Raw genomic sequence first — 24,098 nt, forward strand, 5'->3', positions numbered from 1 at the left:
TTAGGCAATTGTATTGCAGTGTTCTGGAACTGTTGTTGTATTTGGGGGTTAATCTCAGACTAATTTTGCAACTAGGCCATTCGAGTTTATGCATCAAACATTAATTTTGAACATCTGAGCCCTCAAGCCCAAAAATCAAAATGTCCTATTTTATTAGCAATAATATACTGTTGTCAGCTACTTTTTGAAATAATTTATATAGGTTTATTGCTAATAATTTGTATTTTCTTAGTTCTGTTTGGCCTCCCAAAATTTAAAGTCACAATATGTCCTGATGTCACTATTACTGACGAAATTGGAGCTTTAGATGATCAAAGTTCCTTTTTGAGCATGCTCACAGCTTACACCTATGTGAACTCTGCAATCAAGCCCAGATTAATAACTCCAAAGCATCACCATAAATATACATATTAATTTTTTAACCTATAAGACAACATATATAGTACAAACACCTATACTTTCTGACTGCAATGTGAATGTTTTTAAAATATTGTATGCAATAGTGGGTATAGCTCAGTGGTAGAGCATTCGACTGCAGATCGAGAGGTCCATGGTTCAAATCCAGGTGCCCCCTTTACCTAGCTTTTAATGTGTAAAGGTACTGAATCAATTTGCAGTTTACAGCTAGTTTGAAACTCAAGTACAGGAAAAGCTAACACAAGTAAGAGCAAGAAAACAAAAAAGTGAAACTTTAACATTATATACTTCCTGATAGCACAGTTAGAGTGGTAGATTTCATTTTTTTGATAGAGATTTTAACAGAAATCTATAATTTATAGAAGGCAAATATAAAGTACTTACCTAGATTCTCTTAAAATAGTACTTTCTTTCCGAAATGGTTAAAAATGAAGAAGTAGGAGAAGCCTTATTGCAATATCAGTCTGAGTTCAATCCCTAATCCCACCAACAGTTCCAGAACCTCAATTTAATTTCTGTCCTTTCTATAGTAATATATTTAGAATAGTATAATATAACTGAACATGAAACATGTGTACTTTAATACTCACCCTCATTGATAATTAAATAAGGAAAAGCATCACTTAAATAGTGATACTTTAACATTATAAACTTCCTGATAGCACAGTTAGACCGGCAGATTTCATTTTTTTGAAAGAGATTTATACAGAAATCTATAATTTATAGAAGGCAAATATAAAGCACCTACCTAGTTTCTCTTAAAAAAGTACTTTCTTTCCCAAATGATTAAAAACGAAGAAGTAGGAGAAGCCCTATTGCAATATCAGTCTGAGTTCAATCCCTAATCCCACCAACAGTTCCAGAACTTCGATTTAATTTCTGTCCTTTCTATAGTAATATATTTACAATAGTATAATATAACTGAACATGAAACATGTGTACTTTAAAACTCACCCTCATTGATAATTAAATAAGGAAAAGCATCACTGAAATAGTGATACTTTAACATTATAAACTTCCTGATTGCACAGTTAGATTGGCAGTTTTTATTTTTTTTATAGAGATTTTTACAGAAATCTATAATTTATAGAAGGCAAATATAAAGGACCTACCTAGTTTCTCTTAAAAAAGTACTTTCTTTCCCAAATGGTTAAACTGAAGAAGAAGGAGAAGCCTTATTGCAATATCAGTCTGAGTTCAATCCCTAATCCCACCATCAGTTCCAGAACCTCTATTTAATTTCTGTCCTTTCTATAGTAATATATTTAGAATAGTATAATATAACTGAACATGAAACATGGGTACTTTAATACTCACCCTCTTTGATAATTAAATAAGGAATTATTAAGCAATTATATTGCAGTGTTCTGGAACAGTTGTTATAATTGGGGGTTAATCTCAGACTAATTTTGCAACTAGGCCATTCGAGTTTATGCATCAAACATTATTTTTGAACACCTGAGCCCACAAGCCCCAAAATAAAAATGTCCTATTTTATTAGCAATAATATACTGTTGTCAGCTTCTTTTTGAAATAATTTATATAGGTTTATTGCTAAGAATTTGTATTTTCTTAGTTCTGTTTGGCCTCCGAAAATTTAAAGTCACAATATGTCCTGATGTCACTATTACTGATGAAATTGGAGCTTTAGATGATCAAAGTTCCTTTTTGAGCATGCTCACAGCTTACACCTATGTGAACTCTGCAATCAAGCCCAGATTAATAACTCCAAAGCATCACCATAAATATACATATTAATTTTTTATCCTATAAGACAACATATATAGTACAAACACCTATACTTTCTGACTGCAATGTGAATGTTTTTAAAATCTTGTACGCAATAGGGGGAATAGCTCAGTGGTAGAGCATTCGACTGCAGATCAAGAGGTCCATGGTTCAAATCCAGGTGCCCCCTTTACCTAGCTTTTAATGTGTAAAGGTACTGAATCAATTTGAAGTTTACAGCTAGTTTGAAACTCAAGTACAGGAAAAGCTAACACAAGTAAGAGCAAGAAAACAAAAAAAGTGAAACTTTAACATTATATACTTCCTGATAGCACAGTTAGAGTGGTAGATTTCATTTTTTTGATAGAGATTTTAACAGAAATCTATAATTTATAGAAGGCAAATATAAAGTACTTACCTAGATTCTCTTAAAATAGTACTTTCTTTCCGAAATGGTTAAAAATGAAGAAGTAGGAGAAGCCTTATTGCAATATCAGTTTGAGTTCAATCCCTAATCGCACCAACTGTTCCAGAACCTCAATTTAATTTCTGTCCTTTCTATAGTAATATATTTAGAATAGTATAATATAACTGAACATGAAACATGTGTACTTTAATACTCACCCTCATTGATAATTAAATAAGGAAAAGCATCACTTAAATAGTGATACTTTAACATTATAAACTTCCTGATAGCACAGTTAGACCGGCAGATTTCATTTTTTTGAAAGAGATTTATACAGAAATCTATAATTTATAGAAGGCAAATATAAAGCACCTACCTAGTTTCTCTTAAAAAAGTATTTTCTTTCCCAAATGGTTAAAAACGAAGAAGTAGGAGAAGCCTTATTGCAATATCAGTCTGAGTTCAATCCCTAATCCCACCAACAGTTCCAGAACCTCGATTTAATTTCTGTCCTTTCTATAGTAATATATTTAGAATAGTATAATATAACTGAACATGAAACATGTGTACTTTAAAACTCACCCTCATTGATAATTAAATTAGGAAAAGCATCACTTAAATAATGATACTTTAACATTATACTCTTCCTGATAGCACAGTTAGAGTGGCAGATTTCATTTATTTGAAAGCGATTTTTAAAGAAAACTATAATTTATAGAAGGCAAATATAAAGGACCTACCTAGTTTCTCTTTAATAAGTACTTTCTTTACCAAATGGTTAAACTGAAAAAGTAGGAGAACTCTTATTGCAATATCAGTCTGAGTTCAATCCCTAATCCCACCAACAGTTCCAGAACCTCAATTTAATTTCTGTCCTTTCTATAGTAATATATTTAGAATAGTATAATATAACTGAACATGAAACATGTGTACTTTAATACTCACCCTCTCTGATAATTAAATAAGGAATTATTAGGCAATTGTATTGCAGTGTTCTGGAACTGTTGTTGTAATTGGGGGTTAATCTCAGACTAATTTTGCAACTAGGCCATTTGATTTTATGCATCAAACATTAATTTTGAACATCTGAGCCCTCAAGCCCAAAAATCAAAATGTCCTATTTTATTAGCAATAATATACTGTTGTCAGCTACTTTTTGAAATAATTTATATAGGTTTATTGCTAAGAATTTGTATTTTCTTAGTTCTGTTTGGCCTCCCAAAATTTAAAGTCACAATATGTCCTGATGTCACTATTACTGACGAAATTGGAGCTTTAGATGTTCAAAGTTCCTTTTTGAGCATGCTCACAGCTTACACCTATGTGAACTCTGCAATCAAGCCCAGATTAATAACTCCAAAGCATCACCATAAATATACATATTAATTTTTTATCCTATAAGACAACATATATAGTACAAACACCTATACTTTCTGACTGCAATGTGAATGTTTTTAAAATCTTGTATGCAATAGGGGGTATAGCTCAGTGGTAGAGCATTCAACTGCAGATCAAGAGGTCCCTGGTTCAAATCCAGGTGCCCCCTTTACCTAGCTTTTAATGTGTAAAGGTACTGAATCAATTTGCAGTTTACAGCTAGTTTGAAACTCAAGTACAGGAAAAGCTAACACAAGTAAGAGCAAGAAATAAAAAAAAGTGAATCTTTAACATTATATACTTCCTGATAGCACAGTTAGAGTGGTAGATTTCATTTTTTTGACAGAGATTTTAACAGAAATCTATAATTTATAGAAGGCAAATATAAAGTACCTACCTAGTTTCTCTTAAAATAGTACTCTCTATCTTTGATAATTAAATAAGGAATTATTAAGCAATTATATTGCAGTGTTCTGGAACTGTTGTTGTAATTGGGGGTTAATCTCAGACTAATTTTGCAACTAGGCCATTCGAGTTTATGTATCAAACATTATTTTTGAACACCTGAGCCCACAAGCCCAAAAATCAAAATGTCCTATTTTATTAGCAATAATATACTGTTGTCAGCTTCTTTTTGAAATAATTTATATAGGTTTATTGCTAAGAATTTGTATTTTCTTAGTTTTGTTTGGCCTCCCAAAATTTAAAGTCACAATATGTCCTGATGTCACTATTACTGATGAAATTGGAGCTTTAGATGATCAAAGTTCCTTTTTGAGCATGCTCACAGCTTACACCTATGTGAACTCTGCAATCAAGCCCAGATTAATAACTCCAAAGCATCACCATAAATATACATATTAATTTTTTATCCTATAAGACAACATATATAGTACAAACACCTATACTTTCTGACTGCAATGTGAATGTTTTTAAAAGCTTGTACGCAATTGGGGGTATAGCTCAGTGGTAGAGCATTCAACTGCAGATCGAGAGGTCCCTGGTTCAAATCCAGGTGCCCCCTTTACCTAGCTTTTAATGTGTAAAGGTACTGAATCAATTTGCAGTTTACAGCTAGTTTGAAAGTCAAGTACAGGAAAAGCTAACACAAGTAAGAGCAAGAAAACAAAAAAAGTGAAACTTTAACATTATATACTTCCTGATAGCACAGTTAGAGTGGTAGATTTCATTTATTTGATAGAGATTTATACAGAAATCTATAATTTATAGAAGGCAAATATAAAGGACCTACCTAGTTTCTCTTAAAAAAGTACTTTCTTTCCCAAATGGTTAAAAATGAAGAAGTAGGAGAAGCCTAATTGCAATATCAGTCTGAGTTCAATCCCTAATCCCACCAACAGTTCCAGAACCTCGATTTAATTTCTGTCCTTTCTATAGTAATATATGTAGAATAGTATAATATAACTGAACATGAAACATGTGTACTTTAATACTCACCCTCATTGATAATTAAATAAGGAAAAGCATCACTTAAATAGTGATACTTTAACATTATAAACTTCCTGATAGCACAGTTAGACCGGCAGATTTCATTTTTTTGAAAGAGATTTATACAGAAATCTATAATTTATAGAAGGCAAATATAAAGGACCTACCTAGTTTCTCTTAAAAAAGTACTTTCTTTCCCAAATGGTTAAAAACGAAGAAGTAGGAGAAGCCTTATTGCAATATCAGTCTGAGTTCAATCCCTAATCCCACCAACAGTTCCAGAACCTCGATTTAATTTCTGTCCTTTCTATAGTAATATATTTAGAATAGTATAATATAACTGAACATGAAACATGTGTACTTTAAAACTCACCCTCATTGATAATTAAATTAGGAAAAGCATCACTTAAATAATGATACTTTAACATTATACTCTTCCTGATAGCACAGTTAGAGTGGCAGATTTCATTTATTTGAAAGCGATTTTTAAAGAAAACTATAATTTATAGAAGGCAAATATAAAGGACCTACCTAGTTTCTCTTTAAAAAGTACTTTCTTTCCCAAATGGTTAAACTGAAAAAGTAGGAGAACTCTTATTGCAATATCAGTCTGAGTTCAATCCCTAATCCCACCAACAGTTCCAGAACCTCAATTTAATTTCTGTCCTTTCTATAGTAATATATTTAGAATAGTATAATATAACTGAACATGAAACATGTGTACTTTAATACTCACCCTCTCTGATAATTAAATAAGGAATTATTAGGCAATTGTATTGCAGTGTTCTGGAACTGTTGTTGTAATTGGGGGTTAATCTCAGACTAATTTTGCAACTAGGCCATTCGAGTTTATGCATCAAACATTAATTTTGAACATCTGAGCCCTCAAGCCCAAAAATCAAAATGTCCTATTTTATTAGCAATAATATACTGTTGTCAGCTACTTTTTGAAATAATTTATATAGGTTTATTGCTAAGAATTTGTATTTTCTTAGTTCTGTTTGGCCTCCCAAAATTTAAAGTCACAATATGTCCTGATGTCACTATTACTGACGAAATTGGAGCTTTAGATGATCAAAGTTCCTTTTTGAGCATGCTCACAGCTTACACCTATGTGAACTCTGCAATCAAGCTCAGATTAATAACTCCAAAGCATCACCATAAATATACATATTAATTTTTTATCCTATAAGACAACATATATAGTACAAACACCTATACTTTCTGACTGCAATGTGAATGTTTTTAAAATCTTGTACGCAATTGGGGGAATAGCTCAGTGGTAGAGCATTCAACTGCAGATCGAGAGGTCCCTGGTTCAAATCCAGGTGCCCCCTTTACCTAGCTTTTAATGTGTAAAGGTACTGAATCAATTTGCAGTTTACAGCTAGTTTGAAAGTCAAGTACAGGAAAAGCTAACACAAGTAAGAGCAAGAAAACAAAAAAAGTGAAACTTTAACATTATATACTTCCTGATAGCACAGTTAGAGTGGTAGATTTCATTTATTTGATAGAGATTTATACAGAAATCTATAATTTATAGAAGGCAAATATAAAGGACCTACCTAGTTTCTCTTAAAAAAGTACTTTCTTTCCCAAATGGTTAAAAATGAAGAAGTAGGAGAAGCCTAATTGCAATATCAGTCTGAGTTCAATCCCTAATCCCACCAACAGTTCCAGAACCTCGATTTAATTTCTGTCCTTTCTATAGTAATATATGTAGAATAGTATAATATAACTGAACATGAAACATGTGTACTTTAATACTCACCCTCATTGATAATTAAATAAGGAAAAGCATCACTTAAATAGTGATACTTTAACATTATAAATTTCCTGATAGCACAGTTAGACCGGCAGATTTCATTTTTTTGAAAGAGATTTATACAGAAATCTATAATTTATAGAAGGCAAATATAAAGGACCTACCTAGTTTCTCTTAAAAAAGTACTTTCTTTCCCAAATGGTTAAAAACGAAGAAGTAGGAGAAGCCTTATTGCAATATCAGTCTGAGTTCAATCCCTAATCCCACCAACAGTTCCAGAACCTCGATTTAATTTCTGTCCTTTCTATAGTAATATATTTAGAATAGTATAATATAACTGAACATGAAACATGTGTACTTTAAAACTCACCCTCATTGATAATTAAATTAGGAAAAGCATCACTTAAATAATGATACTTTAACATTATACTCTTCCTGATAGCACAGTTAGAGTGGCAGATTTCATTTATTTGAAAGCGATTTTTAAAGAAAACTATAATTTATAGAAGGCAAATATAAAGGACCTACCTAGTTTCTCTTTAAAAAGTACTTTCTTTCCCAAATGGTTAAACTGAAAAAGTAGGAGAACTCTTATTGCAATATCAGTCTGAGTTCAATCCCTAATCCCACCAACAGTTCCAGAACCTCAATTTAATTTCTGTCCTTTCTATAGTAATATATTTAGAATAGTATAATATAACTGAACATGAAACATGTGTACTTTAATACTCACCCTCTTTGATAATTAAATAAGGAATAATTAAGCAATTACATTGCAGTATTCTGGAACTGTTGTTAAATTTGGGGGTTGATCTCAGACTGATTTTGCAACTAGGCCATTCGAGTTTATGCATCAAACATTAATTTTGAACATCTGAGACCACAAGCCCAAAAATCAAAATGTCCTATTTTATTAGCAATAATATACTGTTGTCAGCTACTTTTTGAAATAATTTATATAGGTTTGTTACTAAGAATTTGAGCTTTCTTAGTTCTGTTTGGTCTCCCAAAATATAAAGTCACAATATGTCCTGATGTCACTATAACTGACCAAATTGGAGCTTTAGATGATCAAAGTTCCCTTTTGAGCATGCTCACAGCTTACATCTATGCGAACTCTGCAATCAAGCCCAGATTAATAACTCCAAAGCATCACCATAAATATACATATTAATTTTTTATCCTATAAGACAACATATATAGTACAAACACCTATACTTTTTGACTACAATGTGAATGTTTTTCAAATCTTGAACGCAATTGGGGGAATAGCTCAGAGGTAGAGCATTTGATTGCAGATTGAGAGGTTCCTGGTTCAAATCCAGGTGCCCCCTTTACCTAGCTTTTAATGTGTAAAGGTACTGAATCAATTTGCAGTTTACAGCTAGTTTGAAACTCAAGTACAGGAAAAGCTAACACAAGTAAGAGCAAGAAATAAAAAAAAGTGAATCTTTAACATTATATACTTCCTGATAGCACAGTTAGAGTGGTAGATTTCATTTTTTTGACAGAGATTTTAACAGAAATCTATAATTTATAGAAGGCAAATATAAAGTACCTACCTAGTTTCTCTTAAAATAGTACTCTCTATCCGAAATGGTTAAAAATGAAGAAGTAGGAGAAGCCTTATTGCAATATCAGTCTGAGTTCAATCCCTAATCCCACCAACAGTTCCAGAACCTCAATTTAATTTCTGTCCTTTCTATAGTAATATATTTAGAATAGTAAAATATAACTGAACATGAAACATGTGTACTTTAATACTCACCCTCATTGATAATTAAATAAGGAAAAGCATCACTTAAATAGTGATACTTTAACATTATAAACTTCCTGATTGCACAGTTAGATTGGCAGTTTTTATTTTTTTTATAGAGATTTTTACAGAAATCTATAATTTATAGAAGGCAAATATAAAGGACCTACCTAGTTTCTCTTAAAAAAGTACTTTCTTTCCCAAATGGTTAAACTGAAGAAGTAGGAGAAGCCTTATTGCAATATCAGTCTGAGTTCAATCCCTAATCCCACCATCAGTTCCAGAACCTCAATTTAATTTCTGTCCTTTCTATAGTAATATATTTAGAATAGTATAATATAACTGAACATGAAACATGTGTACTTTAATACTCACCCTCTTTGATAATTAAATAAGGAATAATTAAGCAATTACATTGCAGTATTCTGGAACTGTTGTTAAATTTGGGGGTTGATCTCAGACTGATTTTGCAACTAGGCCATTCGAGTTTATGCATCAAACATTAATTTTGAACATCTGAGACCACAAGCCCAAAAATCAAAATGTCCTATTTTATTAGCAATAATATACTGTTGTCAGCTACTTTTTGAAATAATTTATATAGGTTTATTGCTAAGAATTTGTATTTTCTTAGTTCTGTTTGGCCTCCCAAAATTTAAAGTCACAATATGTCCTGATGTCACTATTACTGACGAAATTGGAGCTTTAGATGATCAAAGTTCCTTTTTGAGCATGCTCACAGCTTACACCTATGTGAACTCTGCAATCAAGCTCAGATTAATAACTCCAAAGCATCACCATAAATATACATATTAATTTTTTATCCTATAAGACAACATATATAGTACAAACACCTATACTTTCTGACTGCAATGTGAATGTTTTTAAAATCTTGTACGCAATTGGGGGAATAGCTCAGTGGTAGAGCATTCAACTGCAGATCGAGAGGTCCCTGGTTCAAATCCAGGTGCCCCCTTTACCTAGCTTTTAATGTGTAAAGGTACTGAATCAATTTGCAGTTTACAGCTAGTTTGAAAGTCAAGTACAGGAAAAGCTAACACAAGTAAGAGTAAGAAAACAAAAAAAGTGAAACTTTAACATTATATACTTCCTGATAGCACAGTTAGAGTGGTAGATTTCATTTATTTGATAGAGATTTATACAGAAATCTATAATTTATAGAAGGCAAATATAAAGGACCTACCTAGTTTCTCTTAAAAAAGTACTTTCTTTCCCAAATGGTTAAAAATGAAGAAGTAGGAGAAGCCTAATTGCAATATCAGTCTGAGTTCAATCCCTAATCCCACCAACAGTTCCAGAACCTCGATTTAATTTCTGTCCTTTCTATAGTAATATATGTAGAATAGTATAATATAACTGAACATGAAACATGTGTACTTTAATACTCACCCTCATTGATAATTAAATAAGGAAAAGCATCACTTAAATAGTGATACTTTAACATTATAAATTTCCTGATAGCACAGTTAGACCGGCAGATTTCATTTTTTTGAAAGAGATTTATACAGAAATCTATAATTTATAGAAGGCAAATATAAAGGACCTACCTAGTTTCTCTTAAAAAAGTACTTTCTTTCCCAAATGGTTAAAAACGAAGAAGTAGGAGAAGCCTTATTGCAATATCAGTCTGAGTTCAATCCCTAATCCCACCAACAGTTCCAGTACCTCGATTTAATTTCTGTCCTTTCTATAGTAATATATTTAGAATAGTATAATATAACTGAACATGAAACATGTGTACTTTAAAACTCACCCTCATTGATAATTAAATTAGGAAAAGCATCACTTAAATAATGATACTTTAACATTATACTCTTCCTGATAGCACAGTTAGAGTGGCAGATTTCATTTATTTGAAAGCGATTTTTAAAGAAAACTATAATTTATAGAAGGCAAATATAAAGGACCTACCTAGTTTCTCTTTAAAAAGTACTTTCTTTCCCAAATGGTTAAACTGAAAAAGTAGGAGAACTCTTATTGCAATATCAGTCTGAGTTCAATCCCTAATCCCACCAACAGTTCCAGAACCTCAATTTAATTTCTGTCCTTTCTATAGTAATATATTTAGAATAGTATAATATAACTGAACATGAAACATGTGTACTTTAATACTCACCCTCTTTGATAATTAAATAAGGAATAATTAAGCAATTACATTGCAGTATTCTGGAACTGTTGTTAAATTTGGGGGTTGATCTCAGACTGATTTTGCAACTAGGCCATTCGAGTTTATGCATCAAACATTAATTTTGAACATCTGAGACCACAAGCCCAAAAATCAAAATGTCCTATTTTATTAGCAATAATATACTGTTGTCAGCTACTTTTTGAAATAATTTATATAGGTTTGTTACTAAGAATTTGAGCTTTCTTAGTTCTGTTTGGTCTCCCAAAATATAAAGTCACAATATGTCCTGATGTCACTATAACTGACCAAATTGGAGCTTTAGATGATCAAAGTTCCCTTTTGAGCATGCTCACAGCTTACATCTATGCGAACTCTGCAATCAAGCCCAGATTAATAACTCCAAAGCATCACCATAAATATACATATAAATTTTTTATCCTATAAGACAACATATATAGTACAAACACCTATACTTTTTGACTACAATGTGAATGTTTTTCAAATCTTGAACGCAATTGGGGGAATAGCTCAGAGGTAGAGCATTTGATTGCAGATTGAGAGGTTCCTGGTTCAAATCCAGGTGCCCCCTTTACCTAGCTTTTAATGTGTAAAGGTACTGAATCAATTTGCAGTTTACAGCTAGTTTGAAACTCAAGTACAGGAAAAGCTAACACAAGTAAGAGCAAGAAATAAAAAAAAGTGAATCTTTAACATTATATACTTCCTGATAGCACAGTTAGAGTGGTAGATTTCATTTTTTTGACAGAGATTTTAACAGAAATCTATAATTTATAGAAGGCAAATATAAAGTACCTACCTAGTTTCTCTTAAAATAGTACTCTCTATCCGAAATGGTTAAAAATGAAGAAGTAGGAGAAGCCTTATTGCAATATCAGTCTGAGTTCAATCCCTAATCCCACCAACAGTTCCAGAACCTCAATTTAATTTCTGTCCTTTCTATAGTAATATATTTAGAATAGTATAATATAACTGAACATGAAACATGTGTACTTTAATACTCACCCTCATTGATAATTAAATAAGCAAAAGCATCACTTAAATAGTGATACTTTAACATTATAAACTTCCTGATTGCACAGTTAGATTGGCAGTTTTTATTTTTTTTATAGAGATTTTTACAGAAATCTATAATTTATAGAAGGCAAATATAAAGGACCTACCTAGTTTCTCTTAAAAAAGTACTTTCTTTCCCAAATGGTTAAACTGAAGAAGTAGGAGAAGCCTTATTGCAATATCAGTCTGAGTTCAATCCCTAATCCCACCATCAGTTCCAGAACCTCAATTTAATTTCTGTCCTTTCTATAGTAATATATTTAGAATAGTATAATATAACTGAACATGAAACATGTGTACTTTAATACTCACCCTCTTTGATAATTAAATAAGGAATTATTAAGCAATTATATTGCAGTGTTCTGGAACTGTTGTTATAATTGGGGGTTAATCTCAGACTAATTTTGCAACTAGGCCATTCGAGTTTATGCATCAAACATTATTTTTGAACACCTGAGCCCACAAGCCCAAAAATCAAAATGTCCTATTTTATTAGCAATAATATACTGTTGTCAGCTACTTTTTGAAATAATTTATATAGGTTTATTGCTAAGAATTTGTATTTTCTTAGTTCTGTTTGGCCTCCCAAAATTTAAAGTCACAATATGTCCTGATGTCACTATTACTGACGAAATTGGAGCTTTAGATGATCAAAGTTCCTTTTTGAGCATGCTCACAGCTTACACCTATGTGAACTCTGCAATCAAGCCCAGATTAATAACTCCAAAGCATCACCATAAATATACACATTAATTTTTTATCCTATAAGACAACATATATAGTACAAACACCTATACTTTCTGACTGCAATGTGAATGTTTTTAAAATCTTGTACGCAATAGGGGGTATAGCTCAGTGGTAGAGCATTCGACTGCAGATCGAGAGGTCCATGGTTCAAATCCAGGTGCCCCCTTTACCTAGCTTTTAATGTGTAAAGGTACTGAATCAATTTGCAGTTTACAGCTAGTTTGAAACTCAAGTACAGGAAAAGCTAACACAAGTAAGAGCAAGAAAACAAAAAAGGGGAAACTTTAACATTATATACTTCCTGATAGCACAGTTATAGTGGTAGATTTCATTTTTTTAATAGAGATTTTAACAGAAATCTATAATTTATAGAAGACAAATATAAAGTACCTACCTAGGTTTTCTTAAAATAGTACTCTCTTTCCGAAATGGTTAAAAATGAAGAAGTAGGAGAAGCCTTATTGCAATATCGTTCTGAGTTCAATCCCTAATCCCACCAACAGTTCCAGAACCTCAATTTAATTTCTGTCCTTTCTATAGTAATATATTTAGAATAGTATAATATAACTGAACATGAAACATGTGTACTTTAATACTCACCCTCATTGATAATTAAATAAGGAAAGGCATCACTTAAAGAGTGATACTTTAACATTATAAACTTCCTGATAGCACAGTTAGAGTGGCAGATTTTATTTTTTTGATAGAGATTTATACAGAAATCTATAATTTATAGAAGGCAAATATAAAGGACCTACCTAGTTTCTCTTAAAAAAGTACTTTCTTTCCCAAATGGTTAAAAACGAAGAAGTAGGAGAAGCCTTATTGCAATATCAGTCTGAGTTCAATCCCTAATCCCACCAACAGTTCCAGAACCTCAATTTAATTTCTGTCCTTTCTATAGTAATATATTTAGAATAGTATAATATAACTGAACATGAAACATGTGTACTTTAATACTCACCCTCTTTGATAATTAAATAAGGAATAATTAAGCAATTACATTGCAGTATTCTGGAACTGTTGTTAAATTTGGGGGTTGATCTCAGACTGATTTTGCAACTAGGCCATTCGAGTTTATGCATCAAACATTAATTTTGAACATCTGAGACCACAAGCCCAAAAATCAAAATGTCCTATTTTATTAGCAATAATATACTGTTGTCAGCTACTTTTTGAAATAATTTATATAGGTTTGTTACTAAGAATTTGAGCTTTCTTAGTTCTGTTTGGTCTCCCAAAATATAAAGTCACAATATGTCCTGATGTCACTATAACTGACCAAATTGGAGCTTTAGATGATCAAATTTCACTTTTGAGCATGCTCACAGCTTACATCTAAGCGAACTCTGCAATCAAGCCCAGATTAATAACTCCAAAGCATCACCATAAATATACATATTAATTTTTTATCCTATAAGACAACATATATAGTACAAACACCTATACTTTCTGACTGCAATGTGAATGTTTTTAAAATCTTGTACGCAATTGGGGGTATAGCTCAGTGGTAGAGCATTCAACTGCAGATCGAAAGGTCCCTGGTTCAAATCCAGGTGCCCCCTTTACCTAGCTTTTAATGTGTAAAGGTACTGAATCAATTTGCAGTTTACAGCTAGTTTGAAAGTCAAGTACAGGAAAAGCTAACACAAGTAAGAGCAAGAAAACAAAAAAAGTGAAACTTTAACATTATATACTTCCTGATAGCACAGTTAGAGTGGTAGATTTCATTTATTTGATAGAGATTTATACAGAAATCTATAATTTATAGAAGGCAAATATAAAGGACCTACCTAGTTTCTCTTAAAAAAGTACTTTCTTTCCCAAATGGTTAAAAATGAAGAAGTAGGAGAAGCCTAATTGCAATATCAGTCTGAGTTCAATCCCTAATCCCACCAACAGTTCCAGAACCTCGATTTAATTTCTGTCCTTTCTATAGTAATATATGTAGAATAGTATAATATAACTGAACATGAAACATGTGTACTTTAATACTCACCCTCATTGATAATTAAATAAGGAAAAGCATCACTTAAATAGTGATACTTTAACATTATAAACTTCCTGATAGCACAGTTAGACCGGCAGATTTCATTTTTTTGAAAGAGATTTATACAGAAATCTATAATTTATAGAAGGCAAATATAAAGGACCTACCTAGTTTCTCTTAAAAAAGTACTTTCTTTCCCAAATGGTTAAAAACGAAGAAGTAGGAGAAGCCTTTTTGCAATATCAGTCTGAGTTCAATCCCTAATCCCACCAACAGTTCCAGAACCTCGATTTAATTTCTGTCCTTTCTATAGTAATATATTTAGAATAGTATAATATAACTGAACATGAAACATGTGTACTTTAAAACTCACCCTCATTGATAATTAAATTAGGAAAAGCATCACTTAAATAATGATACTTTAACATTATACTCTTCCTGATAGCACAGTTAGAGTGGCAGATTTCATTTATTTGAAAGCGATTTTTAAAGAAAACTATAATTTATAGAAGGCAAATATAAAGGACCTACCTAGTTTCTCTTTAAAAAGTACTTTCTTTCCCAAATGGTTAAACTGAAAAAGTAGGAGAACTCTTATTGCAATATCAGTCTGAGTTCAATCCCTAATCCCACCAACAGTTCCAGAACCTCAATTTAATTTCTGTCCTTTCTATAGTAATATATTTAGAATAGTATAATATAACTGAACATGAAACATGTGTACTTTAATACTCACCCTCTCTGATAATTAAATAAGGAATTATTAGGCAATTGTATTGCAGTGTTCTGGAACTGTTGTTGTAATTGGGGGTTAATCTCAGACTAATTTTGCAACTAGGCCATTCGAGTTTATGCATCAAACATTAATTTTGAACATCTGAGCCCTCAAGCCCAAAAATCAAAATGTCCTATTTTATTAGCAATAATATACTGTTGTCAGCTACTTTTTGAAATAATTTATATAGGTTTATTGCTAAGAATTTGTATTTTCTTAGTTCTGTTTGGCCTCCCAAAATTTAAAGTCACAATATGTCCTGATGTCACTATTACTGACGAAATTGGAGCTTTAGATGATCAAAGTTCCTTTTTGAGCATGCTCACAGCTTACACCTATGTGAACTCTGCAATCAAGCCCAGATTAATAACTCCAAAGCATCACCATAAATATACATATTAATTTTTTATCCTATAAGACAACATATATAGTACAAACACCTATACTTTCTGACTGCAATGTGAATGTTTTTAAAATCTTGTACGCAATTGGGGGTATAGCTCAGTGGTAGAGCATTCAACTGCAGATCGAGAGGTCCCTGGTTCAAATCCAGGTGCCTCCTTTACCTAGCTTTTAATGTGTAAAGGTACTGAATCAATTTGCAGTTTACAGCTAGTTTGAAAGTCAAGTACAGGAAAAGCTAACACAAGTAAGAGCAAGAAAACAAAAAAAGTGAAACTTTAACATTATATACTTCCTGATAGCACAGTTAGAGTGGTAGATTTCATTTATTTGATAGAGATTTATACAGAAATCTATAATTTATAGAAGGCAAATATAAAGGACCTACCTAGTTTCTCTTAAAAAAGTACTTTCTTTCCCAAATGGTTAAAAACGAAGAAGTAGGAGAAGCCTTATTGCAATATCAGTCTGAGTTCAATCCCTAATCCCACCAACAGTTCCAGAACCTCGATTTAATTTCTGTCCTTTCTATAGTAATATATTTAGAATAGTATAATATAACTGAACATGAAACATGTGTACTTTAAAACTCACCCTCATTGATAATTAAATTAGGAAAAGCATCACTTAAATAATGATACTTTAACATTATACTCTTCCTGATAGCACAGTTAGAGTGGCAGATTTCATTTATTTGAAAGCGATTTTTAAAGAAAACTATAATTTATAGAAGGCAAATATAAAGGACCTACCTAGTTTCTCTTTAAAAAGTACTTTCTTTCCCAAATGGTTAAACTGAAAAAGTAGGAGAACTCTTATTGCAATATCAGTCTGAGTTCAATCCCTAATCCCACCAACAGTTCCAGAACCTCAATTTAATTTCTGTCCTTTCTATAGTAATATATTTAGAATAGTATAATATAACTGAACATGAAACATGTGTACTTTAATACTCACCCTCTTTGATAATTAAATAAGGAATAATTAAGCAATTACATTGCAGTATTCTGGAACTGTTGTTAAATTTGGGGGTTGATCTCAGACTGATTTTGCAACTAGGCCATTCGAGTTTATGCATCAAACATTAATTTTGAACATCTGAGACCACAAGCCCAAAAATCAAAATGTCCTATTTTATTAGCAATAATATACTGTTGTCAGCTACTTTTTGAAATAATTTATATAGGTTTGTTACTAAGAATTTGAGCTTTCTTAGTTCTGTTTGGTCTCCCAAAATATAAAGTCACAATATGTCCTGATGTCACTATAACTGACCAAATTGGAGCTTTAGATGATCAAAGTTCCCTTTTGAGCATGCTCACAGCTTACATCTATGCGAACTCTGCAATCAAGCCCAGATTAATAACTCCAAAGCATCACCATAAATATACATATTAATTTTTTATCCTATAAGACAACATATATAGTACAAACACCTATACTTTTTGACTACAATGTGAATGTTTTTCAAATCTTGAACGCAATTGGGGGAATAGCTCAGAGGTAGAGCATTTGATTGCAGATTGAGAGGTTCCTGGTTCAAATCCAGGTGCCCCCTTTACCTAGCTTTTAATGTGTAAAGGTACTGAATCAATTTGCAGTTTACAGCTAGTTTGAAACTCAAGTACAGGAAAAGCTAACACAAGTAAGAGCAAGAAATAAATAAAAGTGAATCTTTAACATTATATACTTCCTGATAGCACAGTTAGAGTGGTAGATTTCATTTTTTTGACAGAGATTTTAACAGAAATCTATAATTTATAGAAGGCAAATATAAAGTACCTACCTAGTTTCTCTTAAAATAGTACTCTCTATCCGAAATGGTTAAAAATGAAGAAGTAGGAGAAGCCTTATTGCAATATCAGTCTGAGTTCAATCCCTAATCCCACCAACAGTTCCAGAACCTCAATTTAATTTCTGTCCTTTCTATAGTAATATATTTAGAATAGTATAATATAACTGAACATGAAACATGTGTACTTTAATACTCACCCTCATTGATAATTAAATAAGGAAAAGCATCACTTAAATAGTGATACTTTAACATTATAAACTTCCTGATTGCACAGTTAGATTGGCAGTTTTTATTTTTTTTATAGAGATTTTTACAGAAATCTATAATTTATAGAAGGCAAATATAAAGGACCTACCTAGTTTCTCTTAAAAAAGTACTTTCTTTCCCAAATGGTTAAACTGAAGAAGTAGGAGAAGCCTTATTGCAATATCAGTCTGAGTTCAATCCCTAATCCCACCATCAGTTCCAGAACCTCAATTTAATTTCTGTCCTTTCTATAGTAATATATTTAGAATAGTATAATATAACTGAACATGAAACATGTGTACTTTAATACTCACCCTCTTTGATAATTAAATAAGGAATTATTAAGCAATTATATTGCAGTGTTCTGGAACTGTTGTTATAATTGGGGGTTAATCTCAGACTAATTTTGCAACTAGGCCATTCGAGTTTATGCATCAAACATTATTTTTGAACACCTGAGCCCACAAGCCCAAAAATCAAAATGTCCTATTTTATTAGCAATAATATACTGTTGTCAGCTACTTTTTGAAATAATTTATATAGGTTTATTGCTAAGAATTTGTATTTTCTTAGTTCTGTTTGGCCTCCCAAAATTTAAAGTCACAATATGTCCTGATGTCACTATTACTGACGAAATTGGAGCTTTAGATGATCAAAGTTCCTTTTTGAGCATGCTCACAGCTTACACTTATGTGAACTCTGCAATCAAGCCCAGATTAATAACTCCAAAGCATCACCATAAATATACACATTAATTTTTTATCCTATAAGACAACATATATAGTACAAACACCTATACTTTCTGACTGCAATGTGAATGTTTTTAAAATCTTGTACGCAATAGGGGGTATAGCTCAGTGGTAGAGCATTCGACTGCAGATCAAGAGGTCCATGGTTCAAATCCAGGTGCCCCCTTTACCTAGCTTTTAATGTGTAAAGGTACTGAATCAATTTGCAGTTTACAGCTAGTTTGAAACTCAAGTACAGGAAAAGCTAACACAAGTAAGAGCAAGAAAACAAAAAAAGGGAAACTTTAACATTATATACTTCCTGATAGCACAGTTATAGTGGTAGATTTCATTTTTTTAATAGAGATTTTAACAGAAATCTATAATTTATAGAAGGCAAATATAAAGTACCTACCTAGTTTTTCTTAAAATAGTACTCTCTTTCTGAAATGGTTAAAAATGAAGAAGTAGGAGAAGCCTTATTGCAATATCGTTCTGAGTTCAATCCCTAATCCCACCAACAGTTCCAGAACCTCAATTTAATTTCTGTCCTTTCTATAGTAATATATGTAGAATAGTATAATATAACTGAACATGAAACATGTGTACTTTAATACTCACCCTCATTGATAATTAAATAAGGAAAGGCATCACTTAAAGAGTGATACTTTAACATTATAAACTTCCTGATAGCACAGTTAGAGTGGCAGATTTCATTTTTTTGATAGAGATTTATACAGAAATCTATAATTTATAGAAGGCAAATATAAAGGACCTACCTAGTTTCTCTTAAAAAAGTACTTTCTTTCCCAAATGGTTAAAAACGAAGAAGTAGGAGAAGCCTTATTGCAATATCAGTCTGAGTTCAATCCCTAATCCCACCAACAGTTCCAGAACCTCAATTTAATTTCTGTCCTTTCTATAGTAATATATTTAGAATAGTATAATATAACTGAACATGAAACATGTGTACTTTAATACTCACCCTCTTTGATAATTAAATAAGGAATAATTAAGCAATTACATTGCAGTATTCTGGAACTGTTGTTAAATTTGGGAGTTGATCTCAGACTGATTTTGCAACTAGGCCATTCGAGTTTATGCATCAAACATTAATTTTGAACATCTGAGACCACAAGCCCAAAAATCAAAATGTCCTATTTTATTAGCAATAATATACTGTTGTCAGCTACTTTTTGAAATAATTTATATAGGTTTGTTACTAAGAATTTGAGCTTTCTTAGTTCTGTTTGGTCTCCCAAAATATAAAGTCACAATATGTCCTGATGTCACTATAACTGACCAAATTGGAGCTTTAGATGATCAAATTTCCCTTTTGAGCATGCTCACAGCTTACATCTAAGCGAACTCTGCAATCAAGCCCAGATTAATAACTCCAAAGCATCACCATAAATATACATATTAATTTTTTATCCTATAAGACAACATATATAGTACAAACACCTATACTTTCTGACTGCAATGTGAATGTTTTTAAAATCTTGTACGCAATTGGGGGTATAGCTCAGTGGTAGAGCATTCAACTGCAGATCGAGAGGTCCCTGGTTCAAATCCAGGTGCCCCCTTTACCTAGCTTTTAATGTGTAAAGGTACTGAATCAATTTGCAGTTTACAGCTAGTTTGAAAGTCAAGTACAGGAAAAGCTAACACAAGTAAGAGCAAGAAAACAAAAAAAGTGAAACTTTAACATTATATACTTCCTGATAGCACAGTTAGAGTGGTAGATTTCATTTATTTGATAGAGATTTATACAGAAATCTATAATTTATAGAAGGCAAATATAAAGGACCTACCTAGTTTCTCTTAAAAATGTACTTTCTTTCCCAAATGGTTAAAAATGAAGAAGTAGGAGAAGGCTAATTGCAATATCAGTCTGAGTTCAATCCCTAATCCCACCAACAGTTCCAGAACCTCGATTTAATTTCTGTCCTTTCTATAGTAATATATGTAGAATAGTATAATATAACTGAACATGAAACATGTGTACTTTAATACTCACCCTCATTGATAATTAAATAAGGAAAAGCATCACTTAAATAGTGATACTTTAACATTATAAACTTCCTGATAGCACAGTTAGACCGGCAGATTTCATTTTTTTGAAAGAGATTTATACAGAAATCTATAATTTATAGAAGGCAAATATAAAGGACCTACCTAGTTTCTCTTAAAAAAGTACTTTCTTTCCCAAATGGTTAAAAACGAAGAAGTAGGAGAAGCCTTTTTGCAATATCAGTCTGAGTTCAATCCCTAATCCCACCAACAGTTCCAGAACCTCGATTTAATTTCTGTCCTTTCTATAGTAATATATTTAGAATAGTATAATATAACTGAACATGAAACATGTGTACTTTAAAACTCACCCTCATTGATAATTAAATTAGGAAAAGCATCACTTAAATAATTATACTTTAACATTATACTCTTCCTGATAGCACAGTTAGAGTGGCAGATTTCATTTATTTGAAAGCGATTTTTAAAGAAAACTATAATTTATAGAAGGCAAATATAAAGGACCTACCTAGTTTCTCTTTAAAAAGTACTTTCTTTCCCAAATGGTTAAACTGAAAAAGTAGGAGAACTCTTATTGCAATATCAGTCTGAGTTCAATCCCTAATCCCACCAACAGTTCCAGAACCTCAATTTAATTTCTGTCCTTTCTATAGTAATATATTTAGAATAGTATAATATAACTGAACATGAAACATGTGTACTTTAATACTCACCCTCTCTGATAATTAAATAAGGAATTATTAGGCAATTGTATTGCAGTGTTCTGGAACTGTTGTTGTAATTGGGGGTTAATCTCAGACTAATTTTGCAACTAGGCCATTCGAGTTTATGCATCAAACATTAATTTTGAACATCTGAGCCCTCAAGCCCAAAAATCAAAATGTCCTATTTTATTAGCAATAATATACTGTTGTCAGCTACTTTTTGAAATAATTTATATAGGTTTATTGCTAAGAATTTGTATTTTCTTAGTTCTGTTTGGCCTCCCAAAATTTAAAGTCACAATATGTCCTGATGTCACTATTACTGACGAAATTGGAGCTTTAGATGATCAAAGTTCCTTTTTGAGCATGCTCACAGCTTACACCTATGTGAACTCTGCAATCAAGCCCAGATTAATAACTCCAAAGCATCACCATAAATATACATATTAATTTTTTATCCTATAAGACAACATATATAGTACAAACACCTATACTTTCTGACTGCAATGTGAATGTTTTTAAAATCTTGTACGCAATTGGGGGTATAGCTCAGTGGTAGAGCATTCAACTGCAGATTGAGAGGTCCCTGGTTCAAATCCAGGTGCCTCCTTTACCTAGCTTTTAATGTGTAAAGGTACTGAATCAATTTGCAGTTTACAGCTAGTTTGAAAGTCAAGTACAGGAAAAGCTAACACAAGTAAGAGCAAGAAAACAAAAAAAGTGAAACTTTAACATTATATACTTCCTGATAGCACAGTTAGAGTGGTAGATTTCATTTATTTGATAGAGATTTATACAGAAATCTATAATTTATAGAAGGCAAATATAAAGGACCTACCTAGTTTCTCTTAAAAAAGTACTTTCTTTCACAAATGGTTAAAAATGAAGAAGTAGGAGAAGCCTAATTGCAATATCAGTCTGAGTTCAATCCCTAATCCCACCAACAGTTCCAGAACCTCGATTTAATTTCTGTCCTTTCTATAGTAATATATGTAGAATAGTATAATATAACTGAACATGAAACATGTGTACTTTAATACTCACCCTCATTGATAATTAAATAAGGAAAAGCATCACTTAAATAGTGATACTTTAACATTATAAACTTCCTGATAGCACAGTTAGACCGGCAGAATTCATTTTTTTGAAAGAGATTTATACAGAAATCTATAATTTATAGAAGGCAAATATAAAGGACCTACCTAGTTTCTCTTAAAAAAGTACTTTCTTTCCCAAATGGTTAAAAACGAAGAAGTAGGAGAAGCCTTATTGCAATATCAGTCTGAGTTCAATCCCTAATCCCACCAACAGTTCCAGAACCTCGATTTAATTTCTGTCCTTTCTATAGTAATATATTTAGAATAGTATAATATAACTGAACATGAAACATGTGTACTTTAAAACTCAACCTCATTGATTATTAAATTAGGAAAAGCATCACTTAAATAATGATACTTTAACATTATACTCTTCCTGATAGCACAGTTAGAGTGGCAGATTTCATTTATTTGAAAGCGATTTTTAAAGAAAACTATAATTTATAGAAGGCAAATATAAAGGACCTACCTAGTTTCTCTTTAAAAAGTACTTTCTTTCCCAAATGGTTAAACTGAAAAAGTAGGAGAACTCTTATTGCAATATCAGTCTGAGTTCAATCCCTAATCCCACCAACAGTTCCAGAACCTCAATTTAATTTCTGTCCTTTCTATAGTAATATATTTAGAATAGTATAATATAACTGAACATGAAACATGTGTACTTTAATACTCACCCTCTCTGATAATTAAATAAGGAATTATTAGGCAATTGTATTGCAGTGTTCTGGAACTGTTGTTGTAATTGGGGGTTAATCTCAGACTAATTTTGCAACTAGACCATTCGAGTTTATGCATCAAACATTAATTTTGAACATCTGAGCCCTCAAGCCCAAAAATCAAAATGTCCTATTTTATTAGCAATAATATACTGTTGTCAGCTTCTTTTTGAAATAATTTATATAGGTTTATTGCTAAGAATTTGTATTTTCTTAGTTCTGTTTGGCCTCCCAAAATTTAAAGTCACAATATGTCCTGATGTCACTATTACTGACGAAATTGGAGCTTTAGATGATCAAAGTTCCTTTTTGAGCATGCTCACAGCTTACACCTATGTGAACTCTGCAATCAAGCCCAGATTAATAACTCCAAAAGCATCACCATAAATATACATATTAATTTTTTATCCTATAAGACAACATATATAGTACAAACACCTATACTTTCTGACTGCAATGTGAATGTTTTTAAAATCTTGTACACAATAGGGGGTATAGCTCAGTGGTAGAGCATTCAACTGCAGATCAAGAGGTCCCTGGTTCAAATCCAGGTGCCCCCTTTACCTAGCTTTTAATGTGTAAAGGTACTGAATCAATTTGCAGTTTACAGCTAGTTTGAAACTCAAGTACAGGAAAAGCTAACACAAGTAAGAGCAAGAAATAAAAAAAAGTGAATCTTTAACATTATATACTTCCTGATAGCACAGTTAGAGTGGTAGATTTCATTTTTTTGACAGAGATTT

General features: G+C 31.8%; 16 non-coding genes across 16 annotated transcripts; all 16 read left to right on the plus strand.

Annotated features, from left to right (window-relative positions):
* The first annotated feature begins 502 nt into the window (after positions 1 to 502).
* On the plus strand, positions 503 to 574 carry TRNAC-GCA (transfer RNA cysteine (anticodon GCA)). Its single transcript has one exon. It is a non-coding gene; the product is annotated as a tRNA-Cys (tRNA).
* Positions 575 to 2,263: 1,689 nt separating this feature from the next.
* On the plus strand, positions 2,264 to 2,335 carry TRNAC-GCA (transfer RNA cysteine (anticodon GCA)). The gene has a single exon. It is a non-coding gene; the product is annotated as a tRNA-Cys (tRNA).
* A 1,690-nt stretch (positions 2,336 to 4,025) lies between these two features.
* Positions 4,026 to 4,097, plus strand: TRNAC-GCA (transfer RNA cysteine (anticodon GCA)). Its single transcript has one exon. It is a non-coding gene; the product is annotated as a tRNA-Cys (tRNA).
* A 783-nt stretch (positions 4,098 to 4,880) lies between these two features.
* On the plus strand, positions 4,881 to 4,952 carry TRNAC-GCA (transfer RNA cysteine (anticodon GCA)). Its single transcript has one exon. It is a non-coding gene; the product is annotated as a tRNA-Cys (tRNA).
* A 1,690-nt stretch (positions 4,953 to 6,642) lies between these two features.
* On the plus strand, positions 6,643 to 6,714 carry TRNAC-GCA (transfer RNA cysteine (anticodon GCA)). Its single transcript has one exon. It is a non-coding gene; the product is annotated as a tRNA-Cys (tRNA).
* A 1,690-nt stretch (positions 6,715 to 8,404) lies between these two features.
* On the plus strand, positions 8,405 to 8,476 carry TRNAC-GCA (transfer RNA cysteine (anticodon GCA)). The gene has a single exon. It is a non-coding gene; the product is annotated as a tRNA-Cys (tRNA).
* Positions 8,477 to 9,802: 1,326 nt separating this feature from the next.
* Positions 9,803 to 9,874, plus strand: TRNAC-GCA (transfer RNA cysteine (anticodon GCA)). Its single transcript has one exon. It is a non-coding gene; the product is annotated as a tRNA-Cys (tRNA).
* Positions 9,875 to 11,564: 1,690 nt separating this feature from the next.
* Positions 11,565 to 11,636, plus strand: TRNAC-GCA (transfer RNA cysteine (anticodon GCA)). The gene has a single exon. It is a non-coding gene; the product is annotated as a tRNA-Cys (tRNA).
* Positions 11,637 to 12,962: 1,326 nt separating this feature from the next.
* Positions 12,963 to 13,034, plus strand: TRNAC-GCA (transfer RNA cysteine (anticodon GCA)). Its single transcript has one exon. It is a non-coding gene; the product is annotated as a tRNA-Cys (tRNA).
* Positions 13,035 to 14,361: 1,327 nt separating this feature from the next.
* TRNAC-GCA (transfer RNA cysteine (anticodon GCA)) lies at positions 14,362 to 14,433 on the plus strand. Its single transcript has one exon. It is a non-coding gene; the product is annotated as a tRNA-Cys (tRNA).
* A 1,690-nt stretch (positions 14,434 to 16,123) lies between these two features.
* Positions 16,124 to 16,195, plus strand: TRNAC-GCA (transfer RNA cysteine (anticodon GCA)). Its single transcript has one exon. It is a non-coding gene; the product is annotated as a tRNA-Cys (tRNA).
* A 1,326-nt stretch (positions 16,196 to 17,521) lies between these two features.
* TRNAC-GCA (transfer RNA cysteine (anticodon GCA)) lies at positions 17,522 to 17,593 on the plus strand. The gene has a single exon. It is a non-coding gene; the product is annotated as a tRNA-Cys (tRNA).
* Positions 17,594 to 18,919: 1,326 nt separating this feature from the next.
* Positions 18,920 to 18,991, plus strand: TRNAC-GCA (transfer RNA cysteine (anticodon GCA)). The gene has a single exon. It is a non-coding gene; the product is annotated as a tRNA-Cys (tRNA).
* A 1,327-nt stretch (positions 18,992 to 20,318) lies between these two features.
* TRNAC-GCA (transfer RNA cysteine (anticodon GCA)) lies at positions 20,319 to 20,390 on the plus strand. Its single transcript has one exon. It is a non-coding gene; the product is annotated as a tRNA-Cys (tRNA).
* Positions 20,391 to 22,080: 1,690 nt separating this feature from the next.
* Positions 22,081 to 22,152, plus strand: TRNAC-GCA (transfer RNA cysteine (anticodon GCA)). The gene has a single exon. It is a non-coding gene; the product is annotated as a tRNA-Cys (tRNA).
* Positions 22,153 to 23,843: 1,691 nt separating this feature from the next.
* On the plus strand, positions 23,844 to 23,915 carry TRNAC-GCA (transfer RNA cysteine (anticodon GCA)). The gene has a single exon. It is a non-coding gene; the product is annotated as a tRNA-Cys (tRNA).
* Positions 23,916 to 24,098: the final 183 nt, after the last annotated feature.

The sequence above is a fragment of the Taudactylus pleione genome, unplaced genomic scaffold (genome assembly GCF_031769625.1).
Source record: "Taudactylus pleione unplaced genomic scaffold, aTauple2 ptg000021l, whole genome shotgun sequence".
NCBI lineage: Eukaryota > Metazoa > Chordata > Amphibia > Anura > Myobatrachidae > Taudactylus > Taudactylus pleione.